This window comes from Siphateles boraxobius, unplaced genomic scaffold, assembly GCF_051911475.1.
Source record: "Siphateles boraxobius isolate OS27281-9 unplaced genomic scaffold, OSU_SipBor_1 9, whole genome shotgun sequence".
Lineage (NCBI taxonomy): Eukaryota > Metazoa > Chordata > Actinopteri > Cypriniformes > Leuciscidae > Siphateles > Siphateles boraxobius.
In genome coordinates, this window is record NW_027509219.1 from 7401751 (window position 1) to 7421679 (window position 19929).

General features: G+C 36.9%; 1 pseudogene across 1 annotated transcript; it reads left to right on the plus strand.

The window, feature by feature from the left end:
* Positions 1-5649: 5649 nt before the first annotated feature.
* Positions 5650-17275, plus strand: LOC143732638 (L-rhamnose-binding lectin CSL2-like; annotated as a pseudogene). Its single transcript, XR_013201147.1, has 8 exons — positions 5650-5853; positions 11392-11533; positions 13056-13112; positions 13208-13343; positions 13778-13893; positions 15490-15534; positions 15686-15963; positions 16136-17275. The product of XR_013201147.1 is annotated as an L-rhamnose-binding lectin CSL2-like (transcript).
* Positions 17276-19929: the final 2654 nt, after the last annotated feature.

Sequence of the window (19929 nt, forward strand, 5' to 3'; positions counted from 1 at the left end):
GACAGCAATCGATTTAAATAGTACATTGTGTTGAATTTGTCGTTTAATGAGATCAATATGTGTTGGTGGGCAGACTTTTTACGTGAAGAAATACATAGATGCGATCCGACTAATTTTTGTTTGCATTTCAATGGTCCGGTGGTAGACCTTTTGCCAAGCGTGTCAGGGGTTCTGGGTTCTAATCCCCACTCGTATAGTTTTTTTCCCTCATTAAAACCAATTATGTTTATCAGTGGTTGTATATCAAACAGGGTTTGTGTGCATTTTACTTTGTGATCACCGGAACGAATAGAGAGTCTACGAACAAGCTACAAGAGAACACTGTATCCACACCAATCGCAGCGGCAAGGAGCACTTTGATCACTTGATTTCAAAAACATCACATTTCAGCGTGCTAGATCGCCTCTTATTTAACAAACGAACTAAATGAATGCTCTGCTAGTTAACTAGAGATGTATTATTTATTTGTTTATTAGTATTTGTTACATCCGTGGCGCGAGATGTTTCAGGAGTAGGCTAGCTCAGTTTTCTGATTGCTTAAAAAATAAAATAACTTGGGGGGCAAAATATTTTTTGGTGATTATGTGAATTACACTACGCAAACCAAAGTAAGAAGGGTTGGCTCTCAGTCTCCACAGTACATAAAATATTCATTTTATTTTATTTTTCGTGATCGCATTTAAAAAATGTGTCGGAAAAAAGAGGAAAAAATGTTACGGACGTGTTCTCCGTTACGGACGTGAGCGCTCTGAAAGCGGCACTAAAAGATGCTTTATAACTTTCACAGAGACATCAAACAGAAAGCACAAAACATTTCTTTAACCTGAATTTCGTTTTGTATTAATTGTATCTTAATTTTAATCAATGTTTCATCAACCAATTGCCTGGATTTAATAAATAAGAAGTAAATATAGCAGAGGATAGATAAGAAACGGAGGCGCCGGCGCGTGAACTGGAGCTCGTCTCATAGCCTAAATGAACCGAAACTCAGCATATAAGGTAGCCTACTTGCCTCACAGACATGTCTACTTTTAGACAGAATAATTCAAATCGAAAGAAAACAGACTACAGACTGCTCTCTGCTTTTGTAATCCGTATGAAATGTGCATTCCTCTCTGGCACGTTCACTACTGAAGATCGTGAGTCAGCATCGTCAACTTCATCTTAGCCGACACTGACAAAGAAAACACTTGTTTATTAATAAACAATTAAAATATCTCCTTGCTATATTTTACATAATCATTACTTTTGCCGGTTCTTTGTGACAGCTTTTAGGTGCTTTATTGGCAGCGCCACCCTTACAAGTTACACGAGTCTCCACTGCATCACCGCACCCACCAGAATAGGCCTGTATATATAAAATTCTGGCTATATATATATATATATATATATAGGAACTAGCCCCCTCATTTAAAGACAGGACCCCCCAAAAATAAAATTCTGGCTACGCCCCTGGCTGGGACAATATCGACCCATGGCAAAAAGTGGTGGGTACATGACCCACCCGCAAATTACGCCTATGATTACATGATTTTATAGCATTTCTGCTGAGTTGGACTATGATGTCGCCACTGCGTCAAAATATTTCTCAAACGGCTGTGCCCCCATGGGGCCGTCTATATGAGTCCTGATAGACTCATGCGATGCAGAAGTCACTAGCTGTTCTGCTGTGTCCAAAGACCTTGGCTTGCATCCGCATCTGTGGAGGAAAGGGAGGAGGAGGAAACAACGTCCTCTGTCTGCACTGCCTGGCACAAGCAACTTGCAGGAGGAAAGACCCTGTACTTCTTCGGGTCCCCCGCCACCTGAAAAGAAAAGATCCAACAGAGTGCTAGATTATCTAGAGAAGGATACTGAAAAGAGGAGGAATGTTTTCACGCCACGCACGAGTTAATGCAATCTACTTCTAATAGGTTCCTTGACCTGTTTGAACAGTTGATTAAAAAAAGTTGAACACAATCTCTGTTTGTCATGTTTGCTTTGAGAAATTTTTTTGTGTGCCATTATATGCCTTAATAGATGTTTTATGGTAAACACAGTTCCCAGATGAGTATAAAACTAAAATATTGATGTAATTGGCAAACATGTTTATTTACATGAAACTATTTTATCTATTGAAGTGTTGGTGCTTAATGTGACAATATCTAGTGTAAATGATAAATCACATTTGAGATTTGTGCTGGCTACTGTATACAGGCCACCAGGGCACCATACAGACTTTATCAAAGAATTTGATGACTTTCTATCAGAGTTAGTACTAGCTGCAGATAAAGTCCTAATTGTCGGTGATTTTAATATACATGTAGATAACAAAAAAGATGCATTGGGATTGGCATTTAAAGACATTCTTAACTCTATTGGAGTTAAACAACACGTGTCAGGACCTACTCATTGTCGTAATCATACTCTAATTTAAAATTATCACATGGAATTAATGTTGATGCCATTTAAATTCTGCAGCAATGCGATGACATCTCAGATCACTATCTAGTCTTGTGTAAACTACATTTAGCCAAAGCTGCAAAGCCGACTCCATGTTACAAATATGTTAGACCTATCACTTCTGCCACTAAAGAATGCTTTATAAACAATCTTCCTGATCAGTTTCATCATCTCAGCATCCCAGATAGCTTTGAAGAACTCGATATTGCGACAGAAACTTATAACTCTCTCTTTTCCAGCACTTTAGACATAGTTGCTCCTTTGCGCTTAAAGAAGATTAAAGAAAATATTCCAACACCATGGTACAACGAGCACACTCAGGCCCTTAAGAGAGCAGCCAGAAAAATGGAGCACAACTGGAAGAAAACAAAACTAGAGGTATTTTGCATTTCATGGAAAGAGAGCATGATTGTATACAGAGAGGCCTTAAAAACAGCTAGATCCGCTTATTTTTCAACCCTATTATTACAACCCTATTATTGTTTATTAGAAGAAAATAAACAAAACCCTAGGTATTTATATGAAACCGTGGCTAAACTAATGAAAATAAAGCTTCAAGCCCAGATGTTTCCTAGCAGCACAGCAGTAATGACTTTATGAACTTCTTTACTTACAAGATTGATAATATCAGGAAGAAAATTATAACTATGCAACCGTCTACTACAGTATCGCATCAGACAGTGCAGTGTAGTCTCACTGATGAAAAGTTTGATTCATTCATCATTTCTATAGGAGAGGTTGAATTTTATAAACTCGTTAAATCATCTAAATCGACAACATGTATGTTAGACCCTATACCGACTAAACTATTGAAAGAGATGCTTCCAGAGGTCATAGATCCTCTTCTTAATATCATTAATTCATCTTTGTCATTAGGATACGTACAGAAAACTTTTAAGCTGGCTATGATTAAACCGCTTGTTAACAAAACGCAATTTGATCCTACAGAATTTTTGTCAATTACAGGCCGATCTCGAATCTACCTTTTCTGTCAAAGATACTAGAAAAGGTCCTTTTTAGAAAGAAATGGTATCTGTGATCATTTTCAATCAGGATTTAGACCGTATCATAGTACTGAGACAGCTCTCATTAAAGTCACAAATGATTTGCTTTTATCATCCGATCATGGTTGTATCTCTCTATTAGTGCTACTCGATCTTAGTGCTGCATTTGACACTATCGACCACAACATTCTTTTAAATAGATTCGAAAATTATGTTGGCATTAGTGGAATTGCACTAGCATAGTTTAAATCATACTTATCTGACCGTTATCAGTTTGTAGCAGTAAATGAAGAGATGTCTTATGGGTCAAAAGTTCAGTATGGCGTACCACAAGGCTCAGTACTAGGACCGTTGCTGTTCACTCTGTACATGCTACCCATAGGAGATATTATTAGGAAGCATGCCATTAGTTTTCAATGCTATGCTGATGATACTCAGCTCTATATTTCTTCACGCCCTGACGAAACTTACCAATCTACAAATTAACGGAATGCATAAGCTGATATAAAAAACTGGATGACTAGTAATTTCCTACTACTTAAACTACTAAACGATTTAGCTACCCTGTACTTGAGCGAGCTCTTAACGCATTATAGTCCTTCACGTCTATTGTGATCTCAAAATTCTGGCCGGTTGATAATACCTAGAATATCTAAATCGACTGCTAGCGGTAGATCCTTTTCCTATTTAGCACCAAAACTTAGGAACAATCTTCCTAACATGGTCCGGGAAGCAGACACAGTCTGTCAGTTCAAAACGAGACTAAAACATATCTCTTTAGCTTAGCATACACATAACACATTATAGATTTCTATAATTCAATGTTAGGCTGCATAGTTTAGATCAGCCGGAACCGGGAACACTTCCCATAAATCCTGATGTACTTGGTACATCATAAGAAGGATGGCGTCTACGCTAATATTAGTCTCTCTGTTTATCCTGAGTTTTACCGCAAACAGCCGGACCCACGCCATATCCAGATTTGATGAAGGACCATCGCATGGACACGATGACAACGCATCCCTGAAGTGCCAGCCTCATCAACACTGTGAAGGCCTCTTGGACACCTCAACAAACTCGTCTCCATACTGGCGTGATGACTCCGACCCCCAACCAGATGGAACTGGATTAATATTATGAAAGTTCTGATTCCATCTGACTTCTGACCCATAATGTTGCCTAAATCATAATCATACACTGTTCGTTCATTGGCCAAAAGGAGGACTGGCCCCCTGACTGAGCCTGGGTTCTCCCAAGGTTTTTTTCTCCATTCTGTCACTGATGGAGTTTTGCTTCCTTGCCACTGTCGCCTTTGTTGCCATTGGCTTTTGGCTCGCTTAGTTGGGGACATTTAATTCTGTATTTAACAATACTATTACAACATAATTTTTTTGGTATCTCTGTAAAGCTGCTTTGAAACAATCTGTATTGTAAAAAGCGCTATATAAATAAAGGTGACTTGACTTGACTATTGATAATGTGGATATTGCAAATAATTTAATGCATGAGGCTAGAGACATGGGGAATTTTTTTTTTTTATCCATACACAATCTGAACCTAAACATTGTGTGAAGCAACATTTGTCTTCGTGTATCTACAAATAATCATGCTCATTTAGCTCCACCGGATACACCTGAGAGTTTTGCTGCCAGTTTATCACGCCAGGCATTCCCACTACAGACCCCCTCACTGGACAGGGTGGAGGTAAACCCACACCATCCACAACTTCAGGGGCTTCAATTATGTCTCCTGTTGTCAGGCAAATGTTATGCAGAACTGCACACACCACGATAACTGTTGGGGCAAAGGTGTGGTTCACCTTAAGAGACTTGAAAAACAGGAACCTCCAGCATGTTTTCATCATACCATAGACCCGTTCAATTATGGAGCGAGCCTTGGTGTGGTAGTAATTGAAGCGGGCCTGCACTCTACCTTGCACTGGCTCCCGAACGCAGTAATGATGGCCACAGGATGGATGATGCAGGGGTAGCCTCCATCCCCCAAAAGGAAGTTTCCTTGTGGAGGATACAATGCCTCTTTATAGATCTCGCTGTTTCTCAGGACTCTAGTGTCGTGGACAGAACCAGGATGTCCCACAAAAACATTAAGGAACTGGCCCTTCCCATCACTTACTGCCTGCATCTGAATGGATGGGAAGAGTTTTCTATTGATGTAGTCCTGGCCAGTGGGTCCAGATGAGGACATGACATCCATCCATAGCACCCACACACTTGAAGAAGTTGGGGCTGCAGGCCAAATTTTCAAAACCAAGGACAACCTCATCAAGGTCTTGTGCATCTGTCGACTGTATGACCAGCTGGCGCAGGGCTGCAATCTTTATGGTTCCTGTGTGAACCAGCCTGCAAACAGAGGATACTGGCACCTGAAAGGCCCGTGCCACCACACTGTGTGACAGACGATGTGCTAGCCAGTATAACAGTTATCAGTATGGTTATGTGGTGTCCCCAACCATGTGCTTCATCTTGTGGCAGCATCCTTATCAAAGCTTCCATAGAGTTACGGCTCAGTTGAAAGTCCACCTTGAGGTTCTGCCTACAATCGAAGTATAATTTTAGAAGTGGTACGGTGGTATTTATTTCAGCATAAAACGAAGTAGCTGTTCTTTTAACCTGTAATTAAAAATAGCATGTAAATATGTTTATTTATAAGCACATAGCACTGTTCAGTTTAAATTAAGAAATGATATACAACAAAGAAGGCTGTGAATCTGAATACAAATATTAACCCCAATACATATCTGCACATAGTATTTTTAACAATATCTCAGCCAGGAGTAGGACACAATGACGAAATCGTGCTTTCCATCTACATCTACGCTGTTCATGTTGTGCAAATTGGTGAAGAATGTGGTGTAATGACATAAATGTATGTGAAATCACAACAACTCTAGTAGGTCAGTTGCAGAATTATATCAAAGCACTAAAATTAAACAAACTGTAATACCATAGCCTACAACAAATAAAATGTGAATTAACTAAAAAGGTAATAACTGTGAATAATTCATTGTTAATAATAACTGGTAATATATAAAAAATAAGGTTGAAACGGTTACAATATAAATAATTATCTCTAATGTTCAAGAATCCCGACATGCAAGCTAAATCCAGCAGTGTAGTGTCATCATTACTTGACGACGCTAAAGGGAGCGAGGATATATAATTTCACTTGCTTCAATTCCTCCGTCCTCGCGTCTTTTCCTTGCTTCCTTCCCTCGCATCCTGAAGAGGTGGAGCTAAGATGCGAGGAAGGGAAACGAGGATGCACAAATAAGAAATGAGAAGCACCCTTTGTCCCCTATTCGATGCTGAAAGATTCGGATAGTTCCTGGAATGTCATGTGATTGAGTCCTTGCGCGCTTGCGTTACAATCGTCCAAGTCTTGTGCAATTAATGCTCTGAAGTTTGGGTTTATGGGTCTCCAAAGTGTTATTAGTCGAAGAAGCAGAGTTCACGTCAGGCTCAGTCAAAGAGGAATGTTGAAGCGGTCTTTGGCAATCCATGTAACAACTGGATCAATGAGATCAAATGAGTGCAGTAGCACTGGTTTCCACGGTGGTATTTGCACTGGTATCAATATGGAACCATAATATTAATACAGGTCCTTCTCAAAAAATTAGCATATTGTGATAAAGTTCATTATTTTCCATAATGTAATGATAAAAATTAAACTTTCATATATTTTAGATTCATTGCACACCAACTGAAATATTTCAGGTCTTTTATTGTTTTAATACTGATGATTTTGGCATACAGCTCATGAAAACCCAAAATTCCTATCTCAAAAAATTAGCATATCATGAAAAGGGTCTCTAAACGAGCTATTAACCTAATCATCTGAATCAACTAATTAACTCTAAACACCTGAAAAAGATTCCTTAGGCTTTTAAAAACTCCCAGCCTGTTTCATTACTCAAAACCGCAATCATGGGTAAGACTGCCGACCTGACTGCTGTCCAGAAGGCCATCATTGACACCCTCAAGCAAGAGGGTAAGACACAGAAAGAAATTTCTGAACAAATAGGCTGTTCCCAGAGTGCTGTATCAAGGCACCTCAGTGGGAAGTCTGTGGGAAGGAAAAGGTGTGGCAAAAAACGCTGCACAACTAGAAGAGGTGACCAAACCTTGAGGAAGATTGTGGAGAAGGACCGATTCCAGACCTTGGGGGACCCTTGGAAGCAGTGGACTGAGTCTGGAGTAGAAACATCCAGAGCCACTGTGCACAGGCGTGTGCAGGAAATGGGCTACAGGTTTTGAACCAGAAAAAACGGCAGAAGCGCCTGACCTGGGCTACAGAGAAGCAGCACTGGACTGTTGGTCAGTGGTCCAAAGTATTTTTTTCGGATGAAAGCAAATTTTGCATGTCATTCGGAAATCAAGGTGCCAGAGTCTGGAGGAAGACTGGGGAGAATGAAATGCCAAAATGCCTGAAGTCCAGTGTCAAGTACCCAGAGTCAGTGATGGTCAGGGGTGCCATGTCAGCTGCTGGTGTTGGTCCACTGTGTTTTATCAAGGGCAGGGTCAATGCAGCTAGCTATCAGGAGATTTTGGAGCACTTCATGCTTCCATCTGCTGAAAAGCTTTATGGAGATGAAGATTTCATTTTTCAGCACGACCTGGCACCTGCTCACAGTGCCAAAACCACTGGTAAATGGTTTACTGACCATGGTATTACTGTGCTCAATTGGCCTGCCAACTCTCCTGACCTGAACCCCATAGAGAATCTGTGGGATATTGTGAAGAGAAAGTTGAGAGACGCAAGACCCAACACTCTGGATGAGCTTAAGGCCGCTATCGAAGCATCCTGGGCCTCCATAACACCTCAGCAGTGCCACAGGCTGATTGCCCGCATGCCACACCGCATTGAAGCAGTCATTCTGCAAAAGGATTCCCGACCAAGTATTGAGAGAAAAGTTTTTTCGAACATTGCATGATTGCACTATGCCTGAAACTTAGTAATCAACGTGCATTTCCCTATATGTGGTTGTTGAACGCCTCAGGTAATTCATATGAAATGTAAGTTGGTCAGAAGAAAAAAGGATTGGTCATATATTAAAAAAGTCTCCTATGTGAATACAATGTGTTTGTCACAAACACATCTAAAGCGTTTTTTACTCGTGTGAAGAAACTTCTAGCAACATTACAAATCAATTAATCACAGAAATAATGCATGCCATCAGACTGTTTTAAAGAAATTAAAGCATAAATAAAGGTAAAACTTTATTTAAAGAAAATAGACTTCTGCTTTTGCAACACACATATGTATAAATGTTCAAAATCGTTTGTGTCTTAGGGTCATTTGACTACTTCTAATCCATACTTTGAAGCATCGTGGTTTTAGGTCTGTAATAATAAAAAAAGAGTTTTGAATGTTTATTTGTGTACTTTTTCTCACTCAACCCCATGTATGTGGACGAGTGTGACGGCGCTTAAAGGTGCTCTAAGCGATGTCACGCGTTTTGCTGGCCAAAACATTTTTTGTCACATACAGCAAATATCTCCTCGCTATCCGCTAGCTGCCTGTGCCCTGAACACACTGTAAAAAAACACGGTCCCTGCAGACACCCCAGACTCCAAAAATGGCAACAAAAACAAACTGGGCTAACCAGCACCACGAAACATAACAAAATGAGCCAGCCAATAACCGACAAGAAGGATATGGGGGTGGGGTTTGGGTGGTTAGTGCGTGGATGAGGAAGAGGGAGGGTCTAGCTAGCCTCCGTTTTGTTTGACAATCCTTCGAATGTGAACAAGAAGTGATGTCACCCAACATCGCTTAGAGCACCTTTAAGTCATTTTAGCTATTAAACCCTGGGGAAAATACGCCAGCTCTCGTCTCTCGTGTGCATCCGATACCACACTGTTTTTCTCTCTGAGTCTATGGAACTTTTTAACTCTGCATTCCAGCAAATTTAAAACATTGTTTTAGAAAAAACATTTTACCTGTTCTGAAATGGTTTAACATCATGTGAAAACTTTATAACTGTCTTGGCTTTTTGTTTGTTTGTTTGTTTTTAACATTTTAATGTAGGTGAAAAAAAAAAAACACTGTGAGTATATTTTAATAAAAACAACCCCTGATTGCAGTGTTTGACCTCAAAAACTTGTTTCACGTTTTAAAATGTGAAAGCCTATAGTTTTACAGGGTTTCAGAAAACACAATTTAGCTACCTTTTCTGATAACATTTTACAATGTCTGAAAAGTTTTAGTTTTTTAGGATCTGCATCAATTTAAGGCACACTATACGCATGAATTCCGTTTTTGTCATACAGTGACCCCTAGAGTTGCTGTACAGTACTTGTATTTAACATTAGTATCGTAAATACCACTCATATCAAGCAGAGCGTCTCTGGACTCACGGCCTCTGCACTTTATAATAATAAAGTAGCCTACCGCGTTTGATGGCTTATAGCGTTTTACATGATTGCAACTAAATTACAAGTAAATACCCTATAGCCTAAGCCTACTGTATAATTTCATTTGTGTTTTTTGAGTGTAGCCTAATGACGCATTATTTTGTAACAATGTCCGTTATGATGTCGTTAGACATGCTTATTGCAATTTATCATAATAGTTTGCAAATTGCGCTCAGGGGGCAACACGAAAGGGGCCACAACGCGCTCAGGGGCCACCATTCAACCCGAAAAAAACCATTCCAATAACTCCGAAGCTGTTCAGTTAAGCTAAAAAAAACCTGCTTAGTTCCCCTTTAAATTTGTTGAATTTTGAAATTAAAAAGTTGTATGTGAAAGTATTACCTGTGAAAAACTGTTTACCACTTACGTTTTAAAAGTGTAAAGCACATAGTTTTGAACAGTTTCAATATTTTTTTACTCCAAAAACACATTCTCAAACAATGGATCATAGATTCCTCCATTGGGAGAGGTGGATTATGCTATCGAAGACTGAATAAATCAGTAAGTTAGTGAATATTTGTTAACTTAACTAAAAGTTCAAAATTAACTAAAACATGAGTTAACTTATATACAACTAAATAATAGTTGTTTTTTTAAGCGTTATTTAGTGTAATTATTTTACCATCATTTAAATCCACAACTCTGCTCGTGTGTATTCTTCTGCTTTGAGTGTTAGGTGTCACTCGGCTTCCGATCTGTTCTCATTCATGTTTTGCTTTCGGAGCGCTATAGGATGCTTTAGGCTATACGGAACAGCGTAAGAGATATTTTTTTGCTAAAAACTAAACAAAACTTGTGTAGCAAATTGTAATGTTAAAAAGTTTTGCTTAAAACTATTCGTTTGATAAACTACTTGCATTATATTAGCTGTCAAAAATGATTTTTGAAAATCTTTCTGTGCGTTCATCCAAAGAAAGAATTGGAATTCATAGGCCTATAGGCTACACCTGGGACAGCATAATGGTGTGTAAATGATGAGAAAAATTTTCATGTTTGGGTGAAGTATCCCTTTAATCTTTTCTCACACACAACAGAGGTACCTTAATCCACCGTATAATTTAGTTTTGAAATGTAATGCTCTGTGTTTTTCTTTTGCAGGTGTCCATGGAGTTCATGGAGCATTGCCCGACACATCACATCTTTGCCTTATTGAGATCTTTCAACCATAAGTCTTTTGTTCACTTTTAGAACATATTTGAATGTATTTTTAATATCACCAGACAAAAACCTAAAGCTTTAAAAAGCTCATAAATGTGACTTTGAATGGAGAGACATAAACCTCAGGGGGTTTTATTTTTATATATATCTTTATCTGTTATGAAGATGAACATAAGTCTTGTGGGTATGGAATGATGTGAGGGTAAATAGGTAAGGGACAAAATGTTTATTTTTGGATGACCTAACCCTTTAATGTACTCCAGCAGTCATAACCAATCTACACATTCACTATATTGTTTAACATTATTGGTGGTTATTTAATGAAAATTTTCATAAATGTGCTCTGTTTTTAGGACTCTGATTACTCATTCCGCCACCTCGACTTTGGAATCCTCCTTGAGCATGAAGGTCCTGTGCTCACATCTTCCCTTCATCTCAATCCAGCCTCAATTAAGATCATCAAGATCATCACTGAGAGAGAAGTTGTGATGGAAGGTGATGGAAGGCACAGTGAACTAAAACCCAGGTTACAAACATTAAAAAATCAACTTACAGTTTGATTTTCACAAAGGAATTATGAGATGCTACCATCAGAAGCCGTGGCTTCTCCGGTTTTAATTCGTATAGCATTTTATTGAATACTGTGTGTTCACGTTCCTCCTCTAAACAATTTACAGTCGTTTACAAGCAAAAATGTTTTCTTACGAAGTGACATTGAAGTGTTACATGTTTTTTTGTCAATAAAAAAACACTGAAATGTTATTATTGTTTAATTTCTTAAAATTAAAAGACATTACATAAATATAACATTTATCACTATATAAAATCATTTGTTAATATTGTTTTATATATATATATATATATATATATATATATATATATATATATTTTTTTTTTTTACTCATTCTGTGAGTAATTAATAGTAGCTTAAAGGGATAGTTCACCCAAAAATTTAAATTCTGTCAGTATTTACTCACCCTCATGTTGTTCCAACCCCATAAGACCTTCGTTCATCTTCGGAACACGAATTAAGATATTTTTGATGAAATCTGAGAGCTGGATCACTCCTCCATACTAGTCCATAGGCTTCTTCAGAGATTGAAACTTGCCAGCCCTGAAAAGTTGTTAAAGACATCTTTAAAATAATCCAAGTAACTACAGTGGCTCAATCTTAAGTTTATCAAACGACGAGAATACTTTTTGTGTGCAAAAAAACAACAAAAATAACGACTTTATTTCAACTATTCATTTCCTTCTCTGTGGGCCTCGAAGTCAGTTCACTAGTATAATAGCGTACGATTCTGTTGTTGTACGTCACACGCATCACCCACATGACCAGCGTCAGCCAATAGTGAGCCTACGTGTGACATAGCTCTACGCAATCATACTAAATTAACTGACTAGAGGCCCATAGAGAAGGAAATGATTAGTTGAAATAAAGTCGTTATTTTTGTTTGTTTTTGTGTACAAAAAGTATTCTCGTCGCTTGATAAACTTAAGATTGAATCAAAAATCCCAATTTTTTCATATTTACAAAATTCAATTATATTGGTGAGTGAAAACATTGGAAAACTTTTCTTTGTACTTGTGTCAGTTAAAAATAGTTTAAATAGAAGCAAATCAAATAGAATAAAAAGTTTAACAAATCACAGATTCTTGATTTTAATGTTGATTTTACAAAATGTCCCAACTTTTTCTGATTTGGGGTTGTAATTCGTGCCAAAGATGAAAGAAGGTCTTACGGGGTTGGAACAACATGAGGGTGAGTAAATACTGACAGTGTATTCATTCATTTTAGTGTGAACTATCCCTTTAATAGTAAACCTATACTCAAAAAAATTAATAATGTAAACTAATGATTTTTTAGTAAAGACTACTAATGCAAACTTTATTTGTCTACTGCACCCACTTACGATTCTATGTTATTACAACTTAAACTGTTTAGTTTCACTTTCTCTCTTCCATTTACATCTCTGTGCAAGCCTGTAACCATCTTCTGTACTCTAACTTTTTCCAGAAATAAGTGTGACTTGTCATGGTGGATTTGAACAATTTGGCGGTTATTTGAAATGTGGTGAGGTATTTTTCCACAACTCTTATTTTGTTTCAAGAAATCAGATCACATGGATTAATTTAAGAAATGCTATTATTATTTTTATCTCCATGTAGATAATGGTAAGATTCAGATAAATACTGCAAACTATGGACGTACAGATAAAATCACCTGCTCGGAAGGACGTCCATCCAGTGAGCTCCAAAACACCAAGTGCTATTTTCCCAATGCACTGGCTGCTGTGTCGAAAAGGTAGATGAATCTAATTGCTTTAAATTGAATTAGTTAATTTTTAGGTACATTTATATTCTTGGTCTTCTTCAAATACCATCGCAGCTAACAAGGGACATTCTCAGAACATTCTGGCAAGGTTCTCACAAAGTTATGAACAAACGTTCTTCCAATAATGTTAATAGAAAGTTAATTGCTTCATTGTTTTCTGAAGCATTAAAAAAAAAATTAATACAAATCTCAAACTATGTCCAGTGTCAGCTATTCTTGGGATATAGTAATTTCGAGAAGTTTGATATACGTGAAAGACAAGCTATATTTTTTGGTATAATAATTGATTTCACAAATGTGGAAAACTGATTCTGTGCCTAAGTTTAAAACATTCAAAACTGGTTTTGTTAGATGTTATATATATATGCAATGACTAATGTAAGCCTCCTTCTTTGACATGTAAGCTGCAATGGCCTGAAAAGTTGTGAGATTTTTGCAACAGATACGGTCTTTACTGATCCCTGTGTTGGCATTTAGAAGTACCTTGCAATCTCCTACTTTTGCCTCCCACCTGAAATTCGTGAGTATTTCTTATCCTGTTGCTCCTGTTTTACCATGTTTGAACAGAATGTAATGTTTTTGGATACTTAATTGCATGTTAATTAAATATAATTAAATTTAGTTTCAATTAAATAGCTTAAATTTATATTAAATTCAATCCACTGAACTTTATCATCCTTTTTGGCCCACTTAAAGGGGTCATATAATGGTACATGCGCCTTTACAAGTTGATTGTACTGAAATGTGTGTTGGCAGTGCGTTTACACATCCATCATATAATGATAAAAATCCATCCAGTGATTTTGTTTTAATCTTTTTATATGTTTTCCCCTGCCTCAAATCGAGCCCAAACACGCCCCTCCCACGATTGTTGATTGACAGCAGCTTTTCAGCACAGACCCGCCCTCGTTCGTGATCGAGCTGTCAATCATAGTGCGCGCGGACCGGTGTGGTGCCTAAAAGTACGCTGGAGCACTGTCACAGAGCAGAATGGAGTCTAAGCGAAGTGGTGTTCTGTTCTTGGGTGCAATAAGGAACACAGCAATCATTTTAATGTTCCTAAATCCGATCCGCTGAAGATGCAGTGGCTGAGTTTGTTTTCGAAGGGAAAATTCCCCACTATCAACGTCAATGCTTTCATGTTTGCGCGAATCATTTCACACACCAGCCTGCTTTATAAACGAGGAGTATAAAGCTGGTTTTGCTAAGAAGCTGTTTCTGAAAAAAGGAATCGATACCAACTATTCCTGTCCCTGCTGCACCTCCAGAAGAACTGAAGTGAGTGTAGCGTTTTCTTAACCTTTATATTATATTAATCCTTGCAAATGGCTAGCTTCACGATGAATGCGGCTAAGGTTTACACTCAGGGAACATTACGGCATGTTTTCTATGTACGACGTTCTCAATATAATTCATAATGCCACGTTTATAATGAACAACGCGTTATGGTTATTGTGTTACAAACGGTGTACGCACAGAACAGAGGGGCAGAGTGAGCAAAACTCATCATTTAAAGGCATATGCACCGAAACGGCGTGCTGAAAACAGAGCTGTTTTTGACCAGGTAAAATAAGTGTTTTCTTACAATACTAATGAGATTTTTTAAATAAAGTATATTACAAACTTTTAATTTAGACCCTAAAGAATCATATTAGCTTGTACAAAAATGGCATTATATGACCCCTTTAAGTAGGATTTAAGTACAGTTTTATATGTAATTTAATAATTCCTTCTGTTGTCTTTGAAATATGGTTAATGTTTAAAGTAAAACTGTTACAAGTGCATTTTCTTCCTTTTGTGTTGTGTGCTATAATAAAGCACAGGCAAGTCATACAAGTGTTCTCTCTTGTACTCGTGAGTTGCCTTTAGTTTAATTAATATTACATTATCTGCAAGTAGTTAAAAATAACATTTTAAGATTAAGTACACAAGTGCACATTCAGTACAGCTAAGCAACACTTCTTTTTCAGCACATAAACAGTCTCAATTTTATATGCTTTTTAAAGGCATGATCACAGTACACACAGCACACACAATAACTCAACAAGACTGTTTTACTTTACATTTACTTTTTATTTTATTTTATTGCTTTACAACATCTCTCTTTTTTCTGTAGGTTCAAATGTGGTCTGTGAACATGAAACTAATTACCTGAAGTGTGGTGTGTATGCTTTTGTTACTTGACTGTTGCTTATTTTTAATGTTTCAGCTGATAATCCAGAGTTTATTTCTAAATGGTAAAAGTTAGTTATAGTATATAATAATTTTTGTTTCATCCAAGAGATTGTGAAAAGTTGAACTGTTGTTTTCAGAGGATGGAACTGCTATACACATTCACAGCGCTAACTATGGGCGAACTGATAGCGAGACGTGTTCTACTGGACGACCTGCTTCTCAGAGTTTATTTCGAAGGGAAAAAGCTACGCCTTGAATTCACAGGCAGTAGTCGCTAATGGGTCAGTTTACATGCACAATGTACAAATTTCCACAGGTAATTCAGTCTCCATATTAGCCTCCAACGGTGACTTCTCGGATCCATGTGTCGGCACATTCAAATCACTGTACATCTCATACTCCTGTGCATCTAAGTGTAAGTGTTACTGTACAGAGCAATGAATTTGCATACTTGAGCTAGTTTAATCTGTTGATTAGTTTTGATTTGCTTTTAGGCCTATTCATGTACTCACTCATTAGGCTAGATTAATGTTGATTTTTTTTCTTGATGTTTTTTGATTTTTAATGTTTTTTTTAATTTCTTGCAGAATACGTTAGCTGTTCTTATGGATTTGGGCTCTTCAGTTGTCTATCAACATCTTTTCCACTTTTGCTGTGGTGAAGGGAGGGGAAGTTATTTTATTTAAAGATTAAGAAGGCACATTAATTAATAAAATAATAATGTCGCATAAATCATTTATAACATATTCTACAACAATCCATATAAGAATTACCCATTTTGATTTAATGGTGACTCTTAAGCACAGTGTTTGTAAACACCAGCTTTATGTAATTTACTAAGTAATAAGAAATAGAAAAAAAAAGAATACATTGTTTATTTATGTGTCTCGACACTATATTATTCAATAAGTTTATTGAGTTGACTGTATTGATGCTGTTGTATGAGAACTGAACCTAGCTGGATGATGACAAACAAATGTTTTTTGCTCAATGAACCAATTTAATAATTGATGATCTTTACAACGGAATTGAATTAACACTGAACCGACTTCAGCTGAACAACAAAAGAAATACATGATTTTCCTGTTATCAATCTTCTTTGAAACAAGCTGTATTGTTTAAAGCACTATATAAATAAAGGTAACTTGATTTATATATACTACTGACATTGGAACAATATAAAGCTGGTTGAAATTCAGCCAACATATCCTTTAACATATGTAGTGGAAATCATTCACCTCACAAACATATCTTTGATTGTCTAAGAAAAACTAATTGCTAGCTATAAAATGCAACCTTGTGAACCTTTTTATACAAAATTTGTTAAACTGTAATTCCCTTTTTGCTTACCTCTAAAAAAAATCATACTGCCTCCAAATGGTAATGTTTTTGAAAGTCTAGTTTGCTCACCAAGGCTGGATTTATTTGATGTGATAAAATACAGTAATATTTGAGCTGTATATTTGAGTGAGTAATATAACTGTTTTCTATTTAAGATTTAATTGATTCATGTGATGGCAAAGCTGAGTTTTAAGCATCCTTAATAAAGAAATCCTGTGAGGGATTGGAAAAAACATTTAAAACGATCAATGATTAAAACAATTATTTAAAATAGAAATCTTTGGTAACAAATGTCTTTAACTGTCACTTTTGACCAATGTAATGCATCAGTGTTGCATAGAAGTATTAATTTCCCTCATAATAAAAAAGAATCTTACTCAATCAAACTTATGAACGGTAGTACGTATTTTCACCTGGTGGCAAAAAATATGGGACTTTTCAAACATGCCATTCCAGCCACATATGTCAAACCTTGTTTAAATGTTTAACTTCTGTTGATTTATATTGACTTTCAGGTATTTGAAGAGTATCATATCAAAGCAGAAAATATTTAACATTTAGGGCTTTGTTTGCGAGAGAACTTAAAAGCTGACTTTAACGTATTTCAAACTATTTAAATGGTAGTAACTTGAATGAGTAGTGTCCTCTCATCAGTGTTAAAAAATGACATTGCCTGTGCTTATGAATATGAAAATAAAAATACAGCTTAATCATTACAGATTCAAACAAGAAAGCAGAGAAGTCAGAATTAGTATTTGGGGAAAATAAACTGCCAGTTTAATAACCATACGATAAAACCTGTAAATACCAATGAATTATACAAAAAAAATATGATCGTAACAAAAAAGAAAAGAAAGAAAAGATGAAAAATGAACAACCAGCTAAAGTGGAACAAAGGGAATTATCAGGAAGGACGATTAGAGTTCACAACCCCTGATCCCCAATACACTCACTCTTATTTTCCAAAACACACATACAAACGCACACGCTCACACAGCCACTCAGTTACTCTCTGTTAGTGGCAGTCACTTACAGACTCTCAGAGACACATAATGGACAGGATTAGATAATCAGTACACATCAAATTCACAAACAAAATGACTAGACCTGCTATAATGTCAGCATGTCACCCTGTGACCCACCCCCCTCCCAGCCACTGGTGCCTGTAAGGGGCATATATATATGCGACTGTCCCTTGTCTCAATGTTTGGCAAGTTGAAAACAATCCAGCTTTTGTTAAACACAAGAACTTGTCCTGTGTGAACAGCCCCTAATGTTTCTAGTCATTTAGATACTGTCTTGGCGAGGTGACAGGCATTCTCAGGAGAGTTGAGGATCTCGTAGTAAAAAACTGAAAAGTTGAGGGCAAGACCCAACCGTATGGGGTGCGTGGGCTGCATGTCCTTCTTGCTTATCTCAAAAGCATCCTGGTAAGCCTTCTGAGAGCTCTCAACTGTGGCTGAGAACAATAAAAAGATACTTTTGTGTTGATCACATACATAAAAGCCAAATATACTTTATAATTATTTTTATATAATTGTCATACAGTCAGACAGATATTAGACATTTCCAAATATAAAGTAGGCCTAATACAATATAGCACGATAATGAACATGCACTGTATTGTTATAGTGGGCACTATAACGGATCACTATTATGGACATTACGAATAGTGGTCGACCTTTGATATATCGGCCGATATTTGACATTTTTAAAATATCAGCATTGGCCGATACGTTTAAATACACTTGCAAAACACCGCGGTGTACATGCGAAAATGTCATCAAAACAAATAAAACTATCCGGACATAAATACAAAAGATGGAGTATTTGCATGCTGATGATGACTACTGACTTTTATAGCCAGCGCTTCTGAAAGGCTTGTTGTGTGAGAGAGAGAGTTGTGTGTGGCGTAATATTTATATAGGCCGAGATTGTGCTTTCCACATCCCGTGAGACTGCCTTTATGTCAAAGTGATATTAATAGGATGGAAGCTTGTTTCCGACACAAAATACAATAAAATTAAAACAGGCATCCTGGCTGTCAATCATTTCAGGGCAGTCATGTTCTCAGTTTTAGAGTAAGTCCTCGCTTGTGACCAGGTTGTTATAGACAATAAGTGATATGAGAGATAATCAATGTCACCAGAAACTAGTAAATCATTCACTACCTTTACAAGTGCAGTTTCAGTACTATGAAGTGGGGGCGAAAACCAGATTGAAACGGATCACAGAGATTATTTTCAACTATAAAGACTGCTGGGAGACAACAGTACTTTCCAGTAATTAAGCAAAGAAGGGTAAATTTGAAATAGGACGATAATTAGATAGAACTGATGGATCAAGGTTGGGTTTCTTGAGAACAGGGGTAACTTTTTTTTTAGTGACAGAGGGAATGAAGCAGAGGTAAGAGATGCATTGATGAAGTGAGAAATAGAAAATGACAGAATGGCAAAGTTTCAGGAGAGGTTGGAGCAGGGTCAAGTCGAATCAGTGTCTATATATATATATATATATATATATGAGATTATATAACATACCGGCTTTATATATATTATATGTGTATAAGAATTTATGTATTAATTTATATAGGCCTTGTAATAAGTGGATGGGGTGCATAAGAATTGTAAACATTAAGATTAAATAAATTTCACATGTTTGCTATGGATTTTAAAAAAAAAATCTCCTGTCGTCTGCAGGTCTCCTGTCCTTGTGAAAGTGAACATGACATGACTGCCTATAACTAACATACAAGTTTAAGAACATACAAATACAAAACAACTGAAACATGGTCTTTAACCAAGGTAACATAAAGTTAAACGTTAGCCAGAAATATGAAATATGTTCACAAGGCAGGCAACCCTGGTTGACCATACTAATCCTTAAATATTTGCAGATTTTTATCTTTAAAAACAACATTGCTGTAACTACATTCACATGTCGGTGTATTATATAAATTTTGTAAATCAATGCATTTATTGACTACAAATTACCAAAAATCACGGTTCTGTCTCACTAACAGATCTTTGAATATCCGCCG